Genomic DNA, 23826 nt, shown 5'->3' with positions numbered 1-23826 from the left:
GAACTCCAGGCCTCCAAACCTTACAGTGTTGTCATTTATGGGACCTTTGCTGAGGTTACAGGCTACATCTCTCCATTCCTAGCAGCAAAGCCACCTTTCTGCAGCACACACAGCTTAGCTTATACTCCCAGGGGAAGTGCAAATTATGCCGAGTACAAAACAGAAAACCATACAGTGACTTAAGTAATCTACAGACAGCAAACAGTAATCCTGAAAATAAAGTGTATTCTGCCCTTCCCTGGCACAGCATAGAACTGACAGAACAAATCTGGGATCTGAAAATGGAGTGTCTGAATTCATAGCTAGCACTCAGTCACCAGGGGCACGTGTGTCCCTCCTCTGGCCTGCAGGTGCCCAGTGCTGCACCACGAGCTGAGTGCTGGGGGCCAATGCTAGGAATTGGTTATGTCAGGAAGCTCACGGGGCTCCAAAGACCACCATGAGATTTACCACTGTTTAGCCATGTTAGTCCAGTCCAGAGCAGAATTTCTTAACGTGGTGAATATTGCATTAGGCTCTGAGATGGCTTGCATCTCGTGCTTGAGGTATTTCTGCCCATCTCTGTTGTGCTGAGCTTTGGTGTGCCTGTACCCACTGGGCAGCAGAGACATACCCATAGAGAAACTGTGTCCCTGCCACACTTGAGAAGTGGCACGGGAAAAGATTTTCAGAGACCCTGGTGTCTTTAGCCATGAAACAAAACTGTATCCCTGCAAATTGCTTCACAGGAGTGACTTACCTTTTGGTTTTGCTGTGGAAAGATCATCAGACACTGAGATGTCTGAACCAGGCCCACCTGTGGCAGAGCACTTTCTCCTTTGAAATCTGCCTAAGACCATTTCACCAGTACTGGCACCTAGATCCCACCAGTACTGGCACCTAGATCCAAAGTTCCTGAGTTGTGCTACTCGTACCACTGCATGAAGCCATTTCAAGGTGACTTGCTGCCACAAAAGGGCTCACTGTCTTTTCATCCATACGTTTGGGCATGGTTGATACCTACTCCTGACCCTGAGCTCACAGGATCGTGGTATTGCTCTCCTCAACATCAATGAGATACCTAAAACAATAAAATACTTCTACTGAAGCCCTCAGCTGCTGTCGGAGACAGAGATGCATATTGGAGGGTGAAGGTGAGGGCAGGAGCAGAGCTCCCAGTTTATGCTCAGCATCCAGCAGGATGAAACCCATCAATGCTGATTGGCTTCCAGTGGTTAATTTAAGTGAAGAAAGCCCTTTCCTTTACAGAAATCTTCATAAATCTGCAGGAATTCATGTCACAACTCCTTCCCTATTTCTACTGCTTTTTGAGAGCACCTTGGTCTTTGCAGAGCAGTGCAAACCAACACAGACAACTCTAAAATGTCTTATATGGCAGCTCCAAATGCTTACAGTTTATGTAAAGCCATGGAGCCAGCATGATAAGATCTAATTACCAAGCGAATTAGTAAAAAAACAGCTGCAAGGTTTGCAGAAATGTCTGGAAGTGCAGAGTAAATGGCCACAATTGATAGAGTTATTGCACAGGCATCCTGAGGGCACAGTCTGCAGCACTCAAGTCCTAACCAAAATCACTGTCAACAGTTGTTGTTTTCTCCATTCTGTTAAATGAAAAGAGCATGAAAATGATCCTGCAAACAGCCATTTAATATTCTCATGCACATGAACTGCAATTATCAGCAGCAGCAACAACAAACCCTGCTGTAATGTGTTCATGGTTAATCAATTCAATTGATCACTGTTTATTAAATAAAAACCTGCTCTCTAAACAGTTCTTCTCTAAGTGGCATGTTTGGGGGCTCTTTTTTTTCCCTATTTTTTTTTCTTTTTAATAAAAACTGCTAGGAAAATCAGGAGACCAATTAAAGCTTTTAATTTAAATCCAGGCTGAGAGAGATGCTAGCAGTGCATATTGCCTTTACAAAAGCATTAGCTTAAAGGGGGGTTTGAATCAGCCTAGCCACTCCCTGGGAGAGCTCAGCGGAATCTGATTCGTTCCTATTTTAAAGGCTTTCAAGCCACGTTAGCAACAGCCAGTGTATTTATCTGTGCAAGAGACAGTCATGACCAGGTCAGCTCAGGATATCAGGAAGTGGGCCGTTGATAATGCAGATTAGGGGGCATGCTTTATTCACATCAGCACTGTAGCATTGATCACCCCTATTCTGCACCTTTAGACGGTAGATCGGAAATCAATGAATTCCAGGCTGGAGAGATGCTGTAGATAACAGAAATCCTCTATAGTCGGTTATCTCCCTACAAGGAATAATGATCTTGCACAGAATTGAATGCTTTAAATGTAGGAAGAATATACACTACATTACAAGTTCAATGGCAGACTGATACCAGGACAGCCAGAGCCTGGCTCTACCCCAGCCCCAAGCCGATTCCCGCAGCTCAGTGCTGCGTGGAGAACTTGCACCTACCTGGAGTCCTCCCTGCCCTTCGGCTGCTCCGAGTGGTGCAGAAGGGAGGAGAAGGGGAGTGTTGACACACAAAAAATAACCTCACAGGATTTAATTAAGACTACTGAACCTGTGTCACTTGTAATTTATGGCAGATTTGAACCTATGCCTCCAGAGGGAGAAAATGAAGGCATTTCCAGTACATTAGCTGACTTCAATAACAAAGTCAAATCTGACGTCCCATGACCCTCGAGTGAACGAAGACTAAGGAGTCCCTGTTATCCCAATTATTTCTGGCTAGATTTGTGAGATGTTTGCACTGCCATGGAATCCAGCCACAACCAGGTACCTGCCCTAATGGGGGAAGTGCAAAGCCTCCTCATGCCACAAAACCCTTGTGAGAGCATTAGAAACCTCCAGCAAAAGTGGGTCATTAATGGTATGTTCCATGGAGAAAAAGGGACGCCGGGCATATTCCCTCCCCTGCCAGCAGGCACCTGGCCTCCACAGGAGCTAAGAAAAGGCTTACAAATAAAGCTGTGCAAATAACTGGCTTTGCCTTTTATGGCCAAAGTGAAAAAATAAACTTAGCAAAAATGCTTTAGGTCAACTAAAATGTTTTGTTCAGCCTCATATCAGGCGCATCACCTTCCGTCCTTTGGGAGACTGGGGGAAGGGTGAGAACATGCCTTATTATTGGGAACATTTTACAATGAAAAAATAAAAATAAAAGAAAATATTAAAATGTTTTTTTTTTTTTTTTTAACTTTTTTTTTTTTTTTTTTCATCCGGAATTAATTGCTAACCATCTTCCAAGTAAATTCAGCTGACTCAAAACTATCAGTCTGTCTCTTCAGGGGTAGGGGGAGAAATCACTGAAATCTTTTACTCAGATTAACTTCTACAAAGGTGCTTCAGGGAACCAAAAAGTAGACATACCTTTTTTTTTTTTTTTTTTTGAGCAGCCAAAGTAAATGAGTTCAATAAAATAATATCAAAGGGAAAACTTTTCACCAGGATGAGGCAGATGTCTTGCACGACTGACCAGCCCTGGAACCCATAACAGCAGCGCCAACGATGCTGAAAGCTGCAGCAATAGCAGCAGCCTCTCTGGTCTGACCTGTTTGAGAGAAAAGGGATTATTAGGGAATAAAATTAAATCCTTTCGATATAGGTTCCACAGCCAGCGAGTTTAGCACACAGCTGTCTCGTGGCTGCATTAAATCTGTCCTTCCCCTAGGCTTGCTAGGCAGCATCACGTAAATGAATCCCTGCCCATGCCGATAAGGAGCTGAGAGCTGTGCCAAGGGGAGGCAGGAGGCAGGTAGAGCCAAGTCAGCCACCCTGGGGGATGTTGCCCAGAGCATTGTGTGCAGAGATGTCCTGAGCTTGTGCCGAAAACACCGGCCTTGCTCTGGGAACACTTAGGGACACGCCACTTAAGGCTGCGGGTTGGTTTTTTTTTTTTCCCTTTAGGAAATTGCCACTCAAGTTAGGATAGGAGCAATGCCGCATCAAAGCGGTTCATAATTAGGTACAAATTTCGCTTGTAGTTCAGCAATTTCTCCGGATTAGCAGCCGCTGACCTTCGCCAGGCCCCGATGGCAGCCAGCCTCCATCCTTGGTCCCAGAGTGACCTCTAGTGTCGCCACAAGCGGCGTGCTCCCGGCTCTCCCCTTCAGTTCTCTGGCAAGGGGTTCGCCCAGAGAGCACTACCCACACGGTGAGCCTGCTTCGCTGCTGCTTTCACCTCATTTCTGTCCATGCACACAGCTTGACAGGGGCAGCGAGGCTGTTGGTGCCTTCTCCTGCCTGTCCTGGGCGCTGCTGCTTTCAGCCCTCCTCCAGGCAGCACCCACAAGCCCAAAGGCCTTGGTCCTTCCCGTGTCATCCCACTCGTCAGAGCAGGCTGCTGCTCTTGCTAACCCATACTGAAGCTTTAAATGGATATTTTTAAACCCCGACAAGGGAAAAGAGGGAGAGCTGAGTGAAGGGAGGTTGGAATCCATTACCACAGAGCCCAGGAGGCTGGGAGCAGCTGAGCAGGCCTGCTGTGGGACAGGATGCTGGACCAGCAGCAGGCTCTGATGGCTACTTACTCCTGCCCCTGTTTGGGACCCAGGAGCTCTAGCACCCCGCCACGAGGGGACAGGCTCCCGGCACCTCATAACACTGCTTCCCCTCGGGTCCAGAGGAGCACCTGGCACATTCAAACCAAGGCAACCAAGGCGTGAAGGCAAATGCATCACCGCGCTGCGACAAGTGCTGGAAGGGATCATTTGTACACTTCAACTTCTGACAGTCATCCATGCAGTGAGATATTCTCTTTTCCCCACAGTTTCCTTTGGGCTGGGGGATCTACTTCAGATTAGAAGAAAAAAAAATAGTTCTGAATGTTTTTGCTTATCCACCATTGCCCGCAGTAACAATGCATTGTGGACATCTATAGCGAAGGGTCAAAAATGCTCTGGAGACAAACCCTCCAGATCTTTTCAGTAGGGTTATAAGCATAACGTAGAATTATGTAGCATAAGCAAAGCTCAATCAGGTCTTACTGAGTGATCAGAAAATCATTTTGATAGACCACCTCAGTTCACTGCCAGTTCAGGCACCTGAAGAACCCCCCCATATACCAGGGGTGTAAGTCTAGCACAAGACTTTCAGTCATTTTAGGTAGACTTCACCTCTCCCCCATGGCTTCAATCTGACGATATTCACATCTTCCATAAAAGCACCAAGCTGGACGAGCTGTTACTGTGATCAGGTAATCTCACAACTTCAGTTTTCCCTGTACTAAAACTTAACGCAAGTGCTTTGACATGGACTGAGGACTGAGATAGGCAGATTTTCACCACTGGATTGAAGTCAGTGTTTTACAGATGCTTCACTGGTATTTCCAGTTCCTCTGAACTTTTACTTATTTCCTTTTCTCTCTCTTTTTTACGCCCATCTATAAGCACAATTCAGAGCACTCTACATTCCCACATGCTCCTGTATTTCATGGGCAGGACTTCACCATCCACAAACCAAAACCAGTCTTTGAGAAAGCCTTTGCCTTCCCACATGGGACTGAGAATATTGCCTAAGATTTAATAAATAAAATAAAATTCTCAATTTAAAAGCATCAGAAGATGTCATTCATTCACCTACACAAAAGAGTTGAAAAGACAAGTGCCTATTTTCGGCAGGGGAGGCTACAAAGTCCACTAGTGAAGGCACAGTGCTTTTCCAGACGAAATGAAGACATGAACCGGAACAGTGTGAACAACAGGGCTGGCATTCCTTGCAGGCCATGATTATCACTTATTAAATTACCCATGAGCAGAGCAAGCCAAGTGGAGCAGCACATCACACTGACACACACCAAACCAAGGCCTGCAGGAAGCCTCAGAACTCCCTGTCCTCGGCTGGGGGAAAGAAAGAAATACTGTAGGTTAGGCGTGAGAGAGTGACTCTGTGTTCAAAATTACCTGTTCTCATTTCAGAGTCGTAAAAGACAGAAAAAGAACCCACTATTCAGAAAAGAAATAAAAAGAAAAAAAGATATTCTGATAACATACAGGGATGGAAGAATGCGATAAAGGGGTTAAGGAAGTGGCAGCCTGGAATATATCTGGATTTTGTTCGGTTCAGTGTTCTCAGAGACTGGCCCAATAGTCCTTGGAGTCACTGAAGTGGTTTCCATTAATTTCAGTGAGCATTTAACTCACCCCCGGTCTGACAGACCTATCTCCAGAACACCTTGAGTACCACTGCACCAAGAAGAAATCTCATCTGAAAGAAAGTAGGTTCGATGACAGCTGAAATTAAGGCTTGTTATACACAAGACACAGAGTTCACATAGGAGGGAGAAAAATTAAAGGATGCCTAAAGACTCCCTGACAAGACACAGATTCTGGAATAACAGCACAAATAATCTGCATCCATTTTCAAAGGGCAATGGACCGCAAATGTGAGCTTCCACAGAGTGATAATCCAGAGTTATTCCTGACTGATATCTCCTCCTGTAGACAAACACTCACTTGTTAAAAGTGAAGCACAGTGTATTGACAGGAATAAACTGTCAAATTCAGATATGTTTGTTAAGGCCAAGAGAAGTGTAAGCCTCAAAGATAAAATTAGGGAAAGTTTCTAGGTGAAACTTGTTGAGGAGTCCGGGGAGAAAGCTAAAATCAAACACCACCAGACAGACAACTATCAGTAACCCAAACAACAAAGAGAGGTACAAAAGGCCAGAGGAATAGCAGCCCAGATGGTGGTCATGTGAAAAAACACATTCCACAGATTGCAAAGCACTTAACTTATTTTTGATTATAGAAGACAGAAGGATGGAAAAGTTAAAAAAGAAATATGCTTGGGCCACAGTCATCACAGACATACGCCAGTTGTGGACCTCTCTATTTTTGACCCACTGGTTCTTGCCTTATTTTTCCAGTAAAATTCCTTAGATGCTTTAGATACAGCTAGAAGTAAAAAATAAATAAAAAATAAATCATGTGAGACTTATGTCTGAGCTGTCCATACCAAAGACCTGCAGAAATGGGTGGTGGTTGCTTTTTTTTGAGAGACAGAAATTCTAGAAAATTTTAAAGTTGTCAACAGCTACTTGCTACATGTCTCCCCAAGGAAAAGCTTAACGTTATTGTGATGAGTGAAGTGATGGTACTGCAGCTTCTCCCAGCATTGCCTGAGCATCGATGCCCCAACAAGAGAGAAAAATAACCATGTCAGGAACATCTCTCCTCTTTGTCTTCATTAACTTACATTTTGGCTGCACACTCCAGAGGTGTGCAGCAGAGAAGAATATGCAGGCTCAAAAGGGCTCAGCTGGAATTGCAGCCCAGTTCTGCCATAAAATGACTCAAACTTCATTAAATAAAATAAAGCTGCTGTAGCCCAAGGATTGAGTGACTTGCAGTTTCCCTTGCTCCTGGGTTAATACAGCCAAGCTGGCACATTGATAGAACACTTAGCAGGACAGTGGGATGTGCTGAATTCAAATGAGTCTTCATAGCTGGTAGGACTGTACTAGGTGCTTCATACATAATCTGCTGCTCGGAGGAAGAGAAGAGAATACAGCTAAAGAAGGGAGCAAAAGTGTAAAAATCTACAATTGCACGCTGACATAGATTTCTCTCAGAAAACAGAGGACCCTTCAGGCCTAGAAGTGACTATAAATTAGAAAAAAACATATCAGAGTCAAGATTACAAGGATCTTCCGACTTAGACTGTAGTTTGACTACAGATCAGCCCATTATAAAAACTAACAGTGCAGGCATTGCAATGGGATATCATCAGAAATCCCAAAACAGAGTCCATGTGCTATGTCCAGCCCGCAGCACACGCGCTGGTCAACTGAATCACACAGCAAACCAACGATGACCAGAATGCGTGAGCTGTCTTGGACAGGTTCACGATTCCCAAAAATCTAAGAAGAGAACTGGAATGCCTCTGTTCCCGTTCTTGCTCCGTTCACAGCTCAGTCGTGCTGCACACGGGGTGTCAGGCAGCAGCTGCGCAGAGCTGCTGATGTAAAGTCCTGATACCTCCCAAGAGCACGTGATGTGGAGTCTGTCCATGAGATCCTACTGCTCATTTGCTGGAGGTTTCTATTCATAGAGGGACCTTGCAAGAGCTACTGTTCCAGGAGTGCTGTCAGACACCTAGGAGACAGAACATAGAGCGGATGGCTGTTAAACCCAAAGCCTTCTGCCAAAAGAAATAAGGAAGCACTATGACAAACCTTAGTTCTGGTGCCAAACAAGTCAGGCCAGCACTCCAGAAAGGGCCTTAGCTACTGGGACATCCACCCTTGGACTAGAAAGAACAATACTGAGCGAGGGCCTGTGCTGCCTGCGCTCTCTTGGCGAGGACTTGATGGAGAAGCACACGAGCCAGTACAATAGGGGACGCCAAGAAAAAGCACACATCCGAAACCTGGCCTCTTCCCACACTCACACAGGGTCTGCTGCCAACAATTAGGCACCTCTGTGATTCAGGCCTGAAGCTGGTTCCTACCAGCAGCCGGATGGGGCTGTGACCCCCGCGAGGATTACACGGCAACTTGACTGCCAAGCCTAAGGTGGCAGACCTCACAGGACTCTGAACTGGCTTTTAGGAGGTATTGGGGAAAAAAATCTAGTCCATTTTGGCACCATTTATATATAAGGGAAGGAAAGACATTCTGGAAACAAAATTTAGGGTCTTGGGAAGGAAACTGCAAACAAGAAATATTCTCTGAAAACATTCCCAGTAACCCTATACAGGACTGAAAAGAGAGGCAAAAACACCAAGGTTTAATACCTGGCTGAGAAGACAGTTAAAGAGCAGACTCACTGGGAACTGGGGACACTTCTGGAGGCAAGAGGACCCACAGCAGAAGGGCAGACATCTCTGACTCACTGCAGAACAGTCTTACAGGCACTTAAAATCAAGCAGGTTGTGAGCAGGCTTTTAAACTTGGGCGCAGCAGAAAGCAAATAGGTGCCGAGGCACAAACAGCTTTGGCTGACACTTCTTTAAGCCCAAAGCCATGGAAATCATGTATCCTTATGCAGGGAACACAGCAGGGGATGGAACAAGTCAGACAGAAAAAAGCAAACAGACTAAGTGCCACTTGAGTTAAGCGGCATGAGAACCAAACCAACGATAAAAAATCCAAAAGAATCTAATAAAGAGGAGAACTGGAATGCCTCCATCAGGTGAGAGCATCACCTAAATATGTAGTTCAGACACTTGGTGACAACTTGTGAGCTCCCCCACCCCACCCCACCCCACCCATTTTGTGGTGAGACAACCACCAAAAGGAACCAGACAGACATGGGGTGGTTTCCACTACCTGCAAGAGGAGATGCTGGGGAGGAATGCCCAGCAGCTGATGTTTGTTCTACGCTAGATGCATCAGCAGTGTTCTGGCAGCAGTGTTAAGGCACAAAAGCAGGGTTTGTGCCTGGGTGCACTCAGCACCTCCCTTGGGTGATGCTGCCATCTTTTTGGGGACCCGTTTGAGTGATGTTCTGCATGCACAGTGTATCACTGCAGAATACAACTGACTTTTCACACTGTCTGGAGAACAAAGTCTCCAAGCAATAGCATTGCTGGAGAAGAAACTCTAGTTTTGTGAAGACAAATTCCTGAAAGTGGGAATAATACATTGGGTAAAACAGTTAACATACTAGGGTGGGCAATACATTGCTGTAAGGTCCAATCAATCAGCAGGCATCCTGCCTGAAGAGATAAGAAAGCAACTCCTGAACAGGGGACTGGCATCGGAACTGAGAGTCTACAAGTTCACACCTCTGCACAAGCTTTTCTTTCCACCTCACTTGATGTTGACATAAAAACCTGTTATCTTTTGGGGAGTCCTCCCACTTCATTTCCTTGGTTTCTGTGTTCCTTCCTGTCCAGGAGCTCCCCCATTTGGAGCCATGCTCCCCGTGTTTGGTTCCTCTGGGATGAAATGTGGCAAGCTCTGTGTTAAGCTCTCTGATGAGCAGCCGTAGCACCTGTGCCATGAGCTGAGGCTGACCGGTGTCTCAGAGGCACGGAACTGAGAAGTGATAACCTGGCCTCTGTCTGCACACCTCAGATTTTCCTAAAATTGGCATCTAGTTTTTCCTTCTGGCCCAAGGCACGACCAACATCACTCCTGAGAAATGAATTATCAGGAGAAAATATCCTGAGAGCAGAAAAGCAGTTACTTAAACACCACTTCATTTTAATGCCTATCTGCTTTCAATCTGTATCTGTATCAGTGTGGGTGTGTTTAACGCGAAATTGTACAATTCCTAGAGTAATTTCAAGAACAAATTGTACCAGATCCATGGAAAGAGAGAGAGAGATCCCTAGGAGGTATTCGGGTAACATAATCAATTCATACGGAGTGAGCGGGTGTCTGAGTATGCATGAGAGTACAAAAAAAGCACATGTACACATACACCCACACAGCACGCCAGGATGCTGCAGAATCCCGTAGACATCACGAGTATAAAAGCCAGACTTTCGCATGCATTATTTCTGAAATTTCTCAAGCCCTCCGGTTTCACAAAGCTGAATTATTTAAAACCAACATGGAGAAGCAGGACTGCACTTTAAAAAGGAGGATAAAAAAAAAAAAAAAAAAAAAAAAAACACACACACAAAAAAACACCATTACCTGTATCTGAGCAAATCAGATTTTGTTTCATACTCAATTGCTCACAAAGAAAGTTTATAACCCTGGTTTGACCCTACCTAGAGCTGCAATTTTCCAACTCACAGGGTGACAAAACTAAGTTGAAACCTGTATCTGAATACAGTGACAGCAGTTTGACCCTGGCTAGAGTTAAACTGATTTTTATATCTAAAGACAACAATCATTTTTTGTGTCGTCAGAAGTAATGCCGGGGGACAACAATACGAGAAATGTCACAACATGGGGTGCTACGGACTGGAAAAAGCAGCTCCTTGATGGGGTCCCCTGGTCTCTGATGTGCCCCTGGTAAAACGATCTAAGTGATTCTGGCCCATTGCCACAAGCCTTCTTCTCTGCTGCATGTGCAGAGCAATGTGTTACAGCATTATGAACATGTCACTGGCACTGTTAGCAGTACAGAGATAAAACCCCACTCATCTTTAGCACAGCAAGTAGGAATGTGTATCATTCTTTTAATTATTAAGCCTAAGTGGGATATCCTCAGTTTCCCAAAGCCAGTTTAAACTGGATTGTGCCCTGCAGATTCATCACTCGTGGGCTGACGTTGAAGAGCTTTAAAAATATTTTGCTGTTCCTCTAGCTCTTTCCCAATCCTTTGTTCATTTATTTCTCTTCCTTGGACTCCCAAGCCTTCTGAATCCAAGGCGAGGAAGCACCAGGCGTGAACTCAACGCAAAGCTGGCAGCTCTCCTGCCTCACCCTTACCCTCCTGCCAGCAGGGAGCCCTGGCTCCATCTGCCCAGTCCTCCCAGCAGAGCTCAGGCACTCCCCTGGGGCAGGTCTCTAAGCCTCCTTCCATCCAAGTTCAATGCTGACACGAATCAGAGGAAGGGACGGCGCTGCCACAGCAAGTTGGAGCCCTTCACCCCTCCAGGAGCTGGGAAGCATTTGGCTGCTCAGGACACTGCTGCTCGGAAAAAAACAGGTTCTCCAGCACAGGCTGCAGGCCCCAGAAGAGCCAGGGGAGGATCTGTGAAATAAAAAGGATGAGAGTTTTGGCTGAAAGATCCTTTAAAGTTTTCAGTGCAGCATAATGCCCAATGTCCAATGCCCACGGCTGGCACCTGCAAGGGTTTGTCCTCTCCTCCTCCACCCAGCTCCTCGGGGCTGCTTGTCCACCATGAACAGACCTGCTCACTCGCTTGGAGGCCAGGAGGAGTAGCACTTCATTGAAGAAATCCAGATTCAAAATGAAGAGGAAATCAAAATAAATCCTTGGAATACAGGCCAGCCTAAATCCTGCTATTTGGATAATGGGATAGATATCAACTACACCAAAAGAATCATGAGCATTCAGGGCTCGGATTTTGCATCTCTGACTGGGTGTAAAACCTTGTGTTCCTTCCAGACCACATGGTGCCATCTGTCTCCGCTTCTCACCAACTCCATTTGGCCACGTGCCGCTCTTTAGGACGTATGGATGAATCAGCCAGTTAAGAGGAACATCACCTGAGGATTCCTTTCCTTTGCTCTTCTTGTCCCGGCCCTTCCACCCCACCAATGAACCAGACCCTGAGTTTGACTCCAAGACCAGGGTAGTTCAAAATGCAGGTCTGATTCGATTTTACTGATGGCTCATGGGCACCGTGAAAACTGGGCATGGGGTGGAAAAAGAACAGAAAGAGGAGGAAAAAAACTACAGTGCAAATAGTGTGAGACAAGAGAACCTTTGCTTTAGGAGAGATAACAATGGGGAAAAAAGGAAAGACAAATTCATCAACAATGTCTACAGTTTAGGATATATACTGCAGGATATTACTTCAGGTAAAAGGGGTGCAACTAGGCTGTTAAGAACAATCACAATTGGAAGGTGGAGAAACACCCAGGATTTCAGTAAACACAAATGTCCAGACTCCCACATTTAGCTCAAGGTCGGCTAAGTACAGAGTACAAACACAGTAACAGCTCTGCTGGTTTGTGCAGCTTTGTATGACAGCTGAATCCCAGAAATTTCAGGTGCTCAGACCAGACCCAAAGTTCCCTACATACTCCACACCTTCCCCGTGGTGGGGCTTTCCTCTTACTCCTGCTGGCCTTTCCAGCCCATCAATCATCTCACAAGGGTACAGCTGAGCTGAAGACACAGAGAGAAGTCCCTGCCAACGCCACCCTCCCCATGCAGCCCTCCAGCACCTCACGCCTCCTTCAGTTCCTTCTGGGCTCATTTGCTGCCTGGTTCTGCACTGGCTGTGCCCACCCTACACCAGCAGGACATCACCCAGGTGGTCCATATCACCCAAGGCAGCAGGGGAGTGCTGGGGGCACAAAAAAAAAAAGCCGTGGGATGGCTTTGGAGCTGATGACTGCCAACTTGCATTGCTTTGGCCACTGAGTGAGCCAGCTGCTGCTGCAAGCAGCGCTCAGAGAGCCCCACTCCAGTGCCAGCTGCCAGACGTGGCACTGTCTCTATGTATTACTGCACCATGCGGGCAGGTCTGGAACCCAGCTCGTTAAATCACAGCGTTGGTCCAAGCTGTTCCATGGCGTGGAGTAAACCACGCAAATCCTTCTTGTTATGCTTGCTAAGCTCAGTCCTGTGCTTCTCTGCATACATTAAACTGGGCTGGGGGAAGAGAAAGATTAACGCGGTGTCTGCGCTGGATTTTTCTCATCTGTCTGTTTTTGCTGAGAGAAGGGAGAAGGCAGATGCTTAACCCCCAGCAGGGGCGCACCACTGATGTTAGTTCTGCAACCTCCTCTTCCTTGCCAATGTTCCTGTGATGATCCTCCAGGCAGACTCTGGCTCACCTGCAGTCCCTTGCATCTGTGAGATCAGCTGCTTGGTGGCACCTCATCGCTGCGAAGGGCTGGAGCTGCTTCATCTCGGCTCCTGCTGAGTTCTGAGGTCAGCAGAAGTTGTGAGTGTCTGCTACATGGAGAAGCAAAACGCTGCTCTGCAAGCAGCAGGGTTTTGCAGCCCCTGTTCAGAAGAGAATGCAGCTGGAGATGTAAGCCAGGAGCCCCTGCCTGTTACCAGAGGCAGGATTTTGCTTGCATGAAAGGCATGTACCCTGCCTTCCCACCTCCTGCTTAGCTCGGAACCACATTTCCCTCTATAAGTAGTGCTGATACCTGCAGCCTTTCACTGCCACTAATTATGCTGATAGCTAGATCTGCACCACTCAGATTTCTGCTCCATACTGCGCTGCCTCTACTGAGCCCTACTGAACATTAGCCTTGTTGTACAGGGTTGAGGAAAGAGCGTAGAAAGCCACTTAGACATCATGGATACAACTTGCAAGGGGAGAAACAAAGTGAGGACCAACATCAGCCTGCTGAATTTCAATGAGTGCACAGGCAAAAAAGAATCTGAATAAACGTGTGGACTCTAGAAAGATTTTCTTGGCTGGCCAGAAAGCTCCTTAGAGCCTTTTGTGGAGAGTTATTTCAGAAACAAGAGGCACATGATTTTTTTCAAGAGAACTGTGCTTGAAGATATTTCTTTGTATTTCTGAGGCACAGCATACCTGTCTTTTATCGATCTGCTGTACAACTGGAAGAGCCAACAGAGCCCCACAGAGTAAGCCCCCACCAGGGCAGCACGATGCTCCATCAAACACTGGCCACCTATCCATTGTCATGCCCCCTGTATTTGTCACTACCCAGATCAATCCCATGCTGTTCAGCACATTTTAGGAACCCAGGCTAATAAATCATTTAAGTGCCTCTCACTTCACAGATGGTAAGTGCAGTTCAATGAAGGTAATTATAAAAAAAAATTACTTCTGGAGCAAAAAAATCAAAACATGGGAATATCTGTCTAATAGAAAAGGCTTGCAAAGAGATTTGGGAGTTCTAATAATTCTGAGGAGTAGGTTAAAGGTCTGCGAGTCTGACAGTAGGTTTTCCGTCTGATTGACTGAATCGATCCTGTCCTCGTGTAACAGCTCTGGGCCCCTGTATCCAGGATATTTCAGGTCCTGAAAACACTGCTGAAGAAAAAACTGTAACAAGCCTTGTTCTCTCACTACAATGTTGTTTGTTTTTTTTTTTTCTTTTTGCAAACACAATATCCATCACTAAGAAGATGAGGTGATGGAAAGGTGAGGATCCTGTAGGGAGCAGGACAATACTAAAGCAGGACCAAACTCTGGTAACAGCAGCACAAAGTGGTAACAAAGCAGACTCCCAAATTTCCATTTGATTTTTGTTCTTGGATTGCAACATGACATGCTGCCACCGTGTCATTTCAAGCTATCACTTACAATGCTCTTTCCAGCATGCCAGACGAAAACTCCTCAGTCTCTAGCTGATGTACACAAAAGGAAGAGACCCTTCTCAGCAGCACCTTGCAAGGCACGGTTCCACCTGGTAAAGCCACTCTCTCCAGCTGAGAGGCCACACCAAGTGAAGTCTCCCTTGTCCAGGCACTAAGGGCACAGCTACTGCCATCTCAGCCATGCACAGCCAAGCGTAGATGGGAGCAAGTCTAGTGAAGGGCCCCAAAAATGATTGATGAACTGGAGCATCTGTCATACAAGGAGAGATCGGGAGAGTTGCGCTTGTTTGTTCAGCCTGGAGCAGAGAAATCTCAAGGGGAATCTTACTCATATGTAGAAATATCTGATAGGGAGTAGAGAAGATGAAGCCAAACTCTTCTCAGGATGAGAGGCAACAGGCACAAATTGAAACACAGGACATTTCATTTTACCATAAACATTTAAACGCCTTTCTGCATAGGTATTTTTTTCTGGATAGCAGTTTCAAGAAGTAGTCTCAGACCATCTTCATCATTCCTTTGAAAACCTTTGATTACACACATCTTTTTTCAGAGTCACTGCTCTTGGAGCTAAAGGCCTCAGGTGCAACTTGTTAGCAACAGCTGAACAAGCCCTTTTATTTGCATACAGCTACCACAGGTAGCTGGCTGCTGGAGCAGATAGCCTTAACCAGAACAGCACCTCCCTTCAGATAGCAATCTCCCTTCAAATCTGGGGTTTACAGAATCAGTGCACTCAGTACTGCTGAGATATAGAACTAAATATTAACCTATTGGATTTATTTATATGTAGCATGGCAAAAACTGATTCAGAAATGGACAAAATCTCTCTAGAGTTCAAAGCAAAGCCAAAAAAAAAATAAAATCCAGAGTCATCTGATTACCATTTTCTTCCTCTCTTTTCACCTCGGTGCTAAATTCATGTCCTTCAAGCAATTTGCAAAGCCAGCCTTCTTACTCCACCTATCTTTCCAGTGTTATATAACTCAATTTTAACAAAGACATTAATTTAAAAAAAAAGTCACATCAGGCTGTCACATAAAGCCTTCAGAGTCGCTGGTGTTTATCTCATCCTCTTACCACCGAGGGAGTTCTGATCTTCGTCTCGATCCAAAGGCATCACGTCCCAAGGGTAAAGCATTGTTTATAAAGCTCTAGGTAAACAACAGTGGCTCCTCCTTACAGTCTTCAGGACAAAGAACACTTTCTGGATTGCAATTACAACTTGAGGAGCATGATATTTAGTGATATACATTCTAAATAACCTTAAATTGTTATGTAAAGGATGAATATGAAATATGATTCCAAGAACTCTTAGGAGATTAGAGATATGAACAGAACTACTGGTTGAATGAACACCTTTCTTGGCCCTGGAATTTCAGCTGGATCTCAATAACAGCTAATCACAAAACCCTTTTTATTATGAAGAGTCCTAAGAGCTGTATAAAACATGCAATGCTACAGAACAAGTGAGTAAAGATGAGGATAGTTTGGGTGAAATTTGTCACTGTGCTGAAGGCAGAAAGACCTAGCTATATCCCTAAGACCTTGGAAGTGCTATTTTTGATACACTCTTATAGACTGAAGAGATTTTACCTGAGATTCATCCCAGGCATTTGCGTATATGCATACAGACTGAATCAATAAAGTTTTGAGAGCTATCTGAGTTAGCATAACTTTTGTGATTTCCTAAGTGCCTGAAGCCTTCCTGTTTAGTTTCACTAAAGTCATCAACTAAACTAGTGTATAAACTAGGTGGCCCTGAACTCTTACTCCCTCTCCCACTTTGACAACAGCTTCGATTTAATTAGCACCTTATCATGCTGAGACATCTCAAGGCACTTTATGAAAGATGTACGGTCATATCGTCTGCTGTGCCAAGGTAACAAATGAAATCAAGAAAGAAAAAACAAGAAAAGCCTCAATTTAGATTTATAGAACAGAAGAGTGGCAAAGGACAAAATGGGCTGGATTCTCAGCAGGCAGGCACCAGTGACTGGCTTCTCTTCTCCACCTGCTGATGCTCTAGTCCACTAACTTCAATCAAAGTATTTCCTCATATTCGTATTTCCACACATAAGAAATTCAAACAAATAACTAAGGATGATAATCTGGAAACAATGTTTTGATATTGCTGATTGGTAACCCTTTACCCCCTTTAAAAGCAGCTCCAGAACAGTGTATGTATAGAACTAATACACAAATAAATAAAACTAAAAAAAAATCATAAAAATAATTTATTGCTCTCATTGTTTCTATTTAATATCTTGCCTGTGGGTCAAAAAGCAATGTATCTCACATCTCATGGTTAGAAGTAGACGGATGCCCAGCATTATGTGGTGCAGCATTATGGTGTGTGAGGCTGATACTGGGAGTGACACCCTTCAAATGAGGAATTAACACTCCTCCAATCTGCGTTTCTCCTAATCATCCAGATGGATACCTAAAGGAGCACGACACCCTTCACAAAGCATCGGGGACAACTCCAGTGTCTTGACCAGTATTTCCTAGCCAAAACAGCAGGGCTTTATGTCCTAGACAGTGAATAGTCATAAAATAGACACTCGTTTCCTCTAAAGCATTATTAACATTATTAATCTGGATCATGGGACACATCCAGATGTTCCTACTCAGATTCTGCTCAAGTGAAACTCCCAGTAAAAGCTGAGGATTTCCTTTTGCCCTTATCTGATTCATTATCTTACTAAAAGCCCCATTTCTGGAGGCTGTCACAGCCAGAACATGTCCAAATACTACCTTCAACAGGAAGGTAGCTGAAACGGAAAGAAGACCACAAGATATTAGGACAAAGATTTAAGTTTAGGAGTCTACTCAAACTTGTCAGTTGGGCCAAAGATTTATTAGAAACCCTGGTAAGGAAATAAATAGATACTTTTTAAAATCACTTTGTAAATTCCTTCTCTCATAAAACTCTTCATTAGGCATTGACCTCACTGCATTGTTATACACTGCATCCAGCTGCATTAATAAAGTGATGTCTAATGTATTAAATTTATGTCAAAAGTAAGTAGTAACTGAAAAAAAATCTTTTTCTAAGGGGTAAATGCAGTTTGGATGACATCAAGCACAGATGTGTAAGAAGATCATGTGTGCTCTGGCTTGATTAAAAAAAGAAAATCAAGAGCTCAGGCATCTTCCTGATGTGCAACAACGAACAAACCAAATTAGATGTGAAAAAAAAATAATAAAATAATAAAAAAATAAAAATAAAAACAACACACACACAAATAAAACAACAACAACAAAAACCACCACAGCAACCAAAAGGAGGAAAGATTAGAAAATTGAAACCAAAGTCTAATCTGACCCTCTTTGAGACTGAGCACACTCTACAACAAAACAACAAGGCAACAGGGAAGCAACAGTTAAAAAGTGATGAATAAGAATCCCTCTGCTTTTAATAAGCTAAATATGAATAAAATGAAACAATGCCATACAACAAGAATGTGTAGTAAGGACATAACAAGTTATATTTTCACCAGATCTTCACGGATAGGATTGGAAGAAGTGTATTTTTAAACCCAGATTTTCCCACTCTTCAAAGCTTTTGATAATATGTAAAAGCTCACGGTTTGATGCTGTAGAAAAAAATATCTTTTAATATAATTTCACATTATTCCTTTTTCTTCCTTTTAGTTTCTGTGATGCCCCTAAACAGAAAGAGTATTTTAGTTCAGAAAGATCTACTGGCCTGTCAACTTTCAAAATATCCATCAAGCCATTTTTGTAACACATTGGGGCAAGGAAAGGGGAAAACAAATTTGAAGGACTTGTCAAAGCTTATAGTAATTTATGAAGTGAATGGAAAGTGCCTTTGACAGTAAGAAACTACTTGCCGTGAAACTATTTTGCAGTGAAATAAATACTACAAACTGAACTGCGATGCCAAACTTCTTCCCACTCTCCTAGCAGGGGGCTGTGCGATGCGTTGCCATCTTTTGTACCTAATTTATGCCACTTGTGAGAGAAGATTGCTAGGATCCCAACTACAGAAAGCTTGTCAGCATTAATCAGTGGGACAGTCTCAAGGAAAGGTAAGAGCTGTCTTCACATTCATCCTCTACTGAAGAGGCACCATGACCTACCTTATCTAAGCATCACTTGGGTTACAAGAGCACCCACAGGCACCAACAGAGCCCCTGTAATGCTTGGCACCACACCAACATGTAATGGAAGATATGGGAGTTATAAAACCTTGAGAAATTATGCTCCAGCCACACAAGATGACACAGGAAGTTTTTCTGTCACCCATTTTGAAGGACAAAAGCTGAAAGTACTCAACATTTCTGGCAAAACTTGGAGTTTTGCCTCTCAAGTGCCTTCATTACAATTCGATTTAAGTAGGACTGAAACATCACATGTGGCAACAAATATGATGAAGGGTTAATAAGGATTGCAGAAATAGATAAAGCAAAAGTAGGACTGGCTACACAATTCCATGTTGTCTGGAAGAGGAAGAGCTCTTTGTGGAGATTTGGTTTTTAATAAAAGAAATTGTCTTATTGCTATTACTATTTCGACAGAAATAGGGTGCACCAATATAGCCACAGAGTGGCCTACTCCTACCCAGCCACTTGGGGTCAGAAATGAATGTATTGTACAGACATTCCAGTGAGGATTGCTGGGCAAGTCAGTGAAATGGTGCAGTGGAAACACAAGGCCGTGATACAAGGTGAAGGTACTTTGGGAGCCATACACACATCTGAGCTAACACACAGGGAGCAACTGAGGAACTTAGAGCTAGGCTGGTGAGAGAATTGAGAGGGCGAGCTCCGAAGAAGAAAACACTCTTGTGAGTAGGCACAACTCCTATAACTCAAGCATTAGTACAAGCATTATCCAGCTAGCACTGGAAAGAATTGAGAAGAATGAAGATTAGGTGGCTCACAGAGCAGCCTACATCACCAGTTAGTGGATTATCTCCCAACTGAGTCAGGAAAAATAAGTCAGATTTGAGGAGAATGTCAGATTCCTTTTGTAAGCCCAGTGGCACGTGGCTGATTAGAATTGCAGGCAGCATTCTCAGTCATCGTTTGTTGATGTTTTGTCTGTAAATCTGAAAAGTGGAGTAACATTTCATACATCCAAGGAAAATTCAGTAGAGAAAAGTAGAGAAAAAGGAGTCTGAGTAGCCCATTTACAGTGACCTCCATTTCTGAATCCCTTTATTCCTTATTGCTCTCATTTAATCAGTGAAGGTTATTAACGGAAACAGCCCTATGTTTTACTGGCTCTTAATGCCAGAGTTGATTCTTAACATTATTGAAGAGATGCTACTATGCAAGTCATCTTATTCAGCTCAGTAACAGTAAGACTAATTTCCAGGGCTAGTTGTAGAGCTAAAAAATTGTCTTTGCCATGAAAACTTTGTTTTCAAATCAGTTTTAAATAGTGAACATTACCTTAGGCTATGTCTTTATTTTCAAGCTTCAGCTCTTTCTTTATTTTTTTAATTGTTCCAAAATTCAAGGTTTAAAATTAGTTTGATCGGGTTTGGATGACTTTTTGCATTTATCAGCCCAAGGTCAGAGTTTGGATGAGTGCCTTACTAGCTTCAGGGTTTTAACAAGTAGCATAGGGGTGGGTTTCCATTCATAGCAGACAAGCCAGAGTCTTTTAATATTTAGGATGTTCTTTTGGACCCAATTGTGTTTTGGTTAGTACGGAATGAAGTCTCCCATAGGAGGGAAAAAGAAAAACAAGCGAATAAACCCACCAGGGCATTGAGTCCACATTCTGGGGAAGTACTGGCAGCAGACCTTCATTGTGCCAGTTGTAGGCTTCTGCATTTTCACATTTTTTTGTATGCAAAGTGATGGAACCAAGATAAATGGTTGCAGATGGTTGAAACCACACTTCAGAAAACAAATCAAGTTTACCTAGTGCTTTGCATATCTACGCCACAGATGTTTGCTTGGTTAGCAGGTCCTGCTGAAACAATTCAGAAAGGATTGCCTGTAAAAGCTGGCTTGGAGATGCAACCTGCTAAGATCATTAGTATATTCCCTTTTAAAAACATCATCAGTCCCTGCTCATTTTCAAGGACTTGTGATCTTGATGTAATTGGAGCTTTTGCCTTCATCTTCCTTCCAGTTGCTTCTGTTTTTTAAAACACAGATGAAGAATAACCTAGTGGGAGAGGGGGGCAGCTCACTCTCACAACATACTACGCTCTTGAGAATACAAATGCTGAAATGCAGATATTAGAGAGGACTATCATATGTCCTTAGAATTATAAGGCACAAGCAGAAGATCCAGATTCTAATCCCGCTTTTCCCCAGTGAGGACCGTTCATGTCAAAAACGATATATTAGATTTGGAAAAGATTCAGGGAGACATTATGGAAAACTTCCGTATAAGGGAGGCTCATACAGACTCCTTAGGGCTCCAGCTTGGAAAAGAAATTACTTGGAACTTATTTTAGGGGTAGATCAAATCACGGGTGAGAGATTGGACAGAAATGGACAGTTCACCATCCCTTCCAAAATAAGAATGAGAAGCCATTAAAGACTGGGAGAGCTATTTTCAAATAAGCAAAAGGAGGTTGTTCTTCACATAAGAGAAAACAGATGTGGAACTCTGCCAAAGGTATTGTGAATGCAAAGAATTTACATGACTTCAAAGGGAGGCTGGGCCAGGACTGGAAAGAAAGATCCAACTTCAGACGTTCTGATTTCATCCACCTCTTTCTGTGACTCTTCAGATCTACAGCCTGCCACTGCATTCTTCCCAGTGGGTAGCATATCATCCGAATCCAAGCGGCTTTCCTCGCACTTTTAAGTGGTACCTCTGTCTCCTGACTATCCAAAATCCCAGAGCCTGTGGGTATCAAGGAGAAGGATCAGATGAAGTTTCTTTTTTTTCAACTTTGGCCTATATAGCAACCTCCATAATTATAACATAGGAAGAGATCACATGCTGATGTAACAATTAAGGATTCCAAAATGGATTTCAGCAACTATCAGCAGATTACCAGTATTCAAGCACGAGAAGGAGGCTTCAGTAAACAAAATAATTACCTGAGAGAAGAGCTAATTGTTCTCTGAAACCATAAACTCATTGAAAGGTAATTAGAAACAAGTCCTACAGAAATGTCACTTGGCAGAAATGCATTGGGGTAGCGCGTTTATGTAGCAACACACAGATATTAGGGAGAAGGAATTCTGAAGTCTAATAATTGTCTCTTCCTAATAAAAGACTATTTTTTTATTTTTTTTTTACTAGCTAGAAGGTAATTCAGTTAACAAAGCAAATAGGTAGAATTCTCTGATAAACTTATGTATTTTCCCTGTAGGTCCAGAATGCAGAAACCATGGGTCTTGTAGTTCTGTACGTATGCACACTCAAAGATGACCCAGGGTATTTTCACGTGCAAGAGTTCATGACCAAAATGGTTCACAGTATTGTTCATCACTGGGAAACTCAAGGCAGGTTATTCAAGACTTTCTATGATAAGTGTAATAAGAAGGAGCATGCTGAGACCGGGCCAAACAGTGTCTAGGTTGCAGCATGATAACTTCCAGTCTACCACAACAGTTTCATGAATTTTGGAAAAGTGGAACTAGATGCAGAGGTACTGAATAACTCAAAATTGTCAACTGTTCCCAACGCAGTATAGATTTTCAGGAGAAAAGAAAGGGGAATATTTACCATAGATCATGGAGAGGAAAAAATAAAAATTCTATCACTGAAAAACCAGCAGTAAGTTTTGGACAAGCACACCACATTTCCCCCACTTCATGCTCTGGGGGACATAAAGCTTGTTAACCTGGTTCCTAGAGCAATCCATGCCTCAAGTTTCACAACAATGTTAATTACTCCTAACATATGGTTTGCTACACAATACGTCAAATTTATTAAAAAAAGAGACATGGCCAAGAAGCAAAGGCAGAACATGAGCAAGAGAGAGATTCCTGTATGCTTCTCTTTCTCCAAAGATCAGCAATCTCATTAAATGATTCAGGCCTTGATATTCACCCACAACATTTGCTTCTGTAACCTCCTATGACAGCAAGTTCCTGTGCTGAGTGAGAAAGCATTTCTTTTTTCTACCCCATATTCATTGCCATTGATTTCATTGATTGACCCCCTTTAAATCAGTCAGTGTAAAAATATAAAGGGCACCTGATAGGGTTCCAGAGTGACATAACTTGACATAATATAGCCTAATGTGACAAGCTGCTGAAGTCTGAAGGAAAAGATATTCCAATTCCAGCCAGATATCAAGGATGAACTGAGACAATCTGAGGTCCTCCGCTCACACCTCTGTGATGGAGCACCACCCTGTCAACCCATCTCCCTCCTTTGTCCTTCAGGACCAGTAGCTTTCAGGTGTGAGATGAATGAAGCTATTTACCACTTCAATATTCACCTTGAATGAGAAGGTCTTTGAGGGTGCACAGTCCTGCTGAAAACCTGTGGTGGGGAAGTTACAGGAGTCCAAAGTTTACACCCAACTTCACACCTGTGGCATTCACGGTGCCCGCACAAAGGCGCTGGAGTAAACATTTACATTGCTGTCAGAGCGGAGGTACAAGGACAGCTGGTTTTTGAGCACAAACACACGATGCTCAATGAATTTTCACAGCTCCCCCAGCAAATGGAGCACATGCCTCTCCCTCTGAGTTACAGCTGCTGACAGAAGCTGATGTTTTCACAGGTTGCTTGACCTGGAACGAGGTTAAGATTTGAAAGGCTTCCAGGAAATAAGATCCCATCTTGCACTCATAACGCTTAATGCTTTTCTTAAATATCATCATCCAGCAGCGTGTCATACATACAGCTCAACAGAGCTTGTGATTGCATGTGCAAAGGTGACTTCATTATTTGACACAAAGTACTCAGCAATGCAGATGCTGAGAAGCACACTGCTGTGCTAGGCCACTGGGAGAACTTCCCACAAAGCCTGATGCTCTTTCTTCACTCCTAATTCTTTTCACAGAATCTTCTTCATAATTAAATGAATATTTCAGCCCTTCAGACAGATG

The 23826-nt window shown here is 43.6% G+C and overlaps 1 protein-coding gene across 25 annotated transcripts in view; it reads right to left on the bottom strand.

Annotated features, from left to right (window-relative positions):
- The window catches only part of LOC137863007 (protein FAM169B-like), a 262188-nt gene that overhangs the window by 149593 nt on the left and 88769 nt on the right, over positions 1 to 23826 (bottom strand). For 24 of the 25 annotated variants that reach the window (XR_011100644.1, XR_011100624.1, XR_011100626.1 and 21 more), the window contains one exon: positions 3345 to 3525. The gene's annotated coding sequence lies outside the window, so the exon portion shown is untranslated. Of the gene's footprint in view, positions 1 to 3344; positions 3526 to 11304; positions 11570 to 23826 lie in introns of all 25 variants that reach the window. The other variant, XR_011100621.1, reaches the window with a different exon arrangement.

The sequence above is a fragment of the Anas acuta genome, chromosome 12 (genome assembly GCF_963932015.1).
Source record: "Anas acuta chromosome 12, bAnaAcu1.1, whole genome shotgun sequence".
Taxonomy (NCBI): Eukaryota; Metazoa; Chordata; class Aves; order Anseriformes; family Anatidae; genus Anas; species Anas acuta.
The sequence above is the reverse complement of the archived record's forward strand: the minus strand, read 5'-3'. Positions and strand labels throughout refer to the sequence as shown.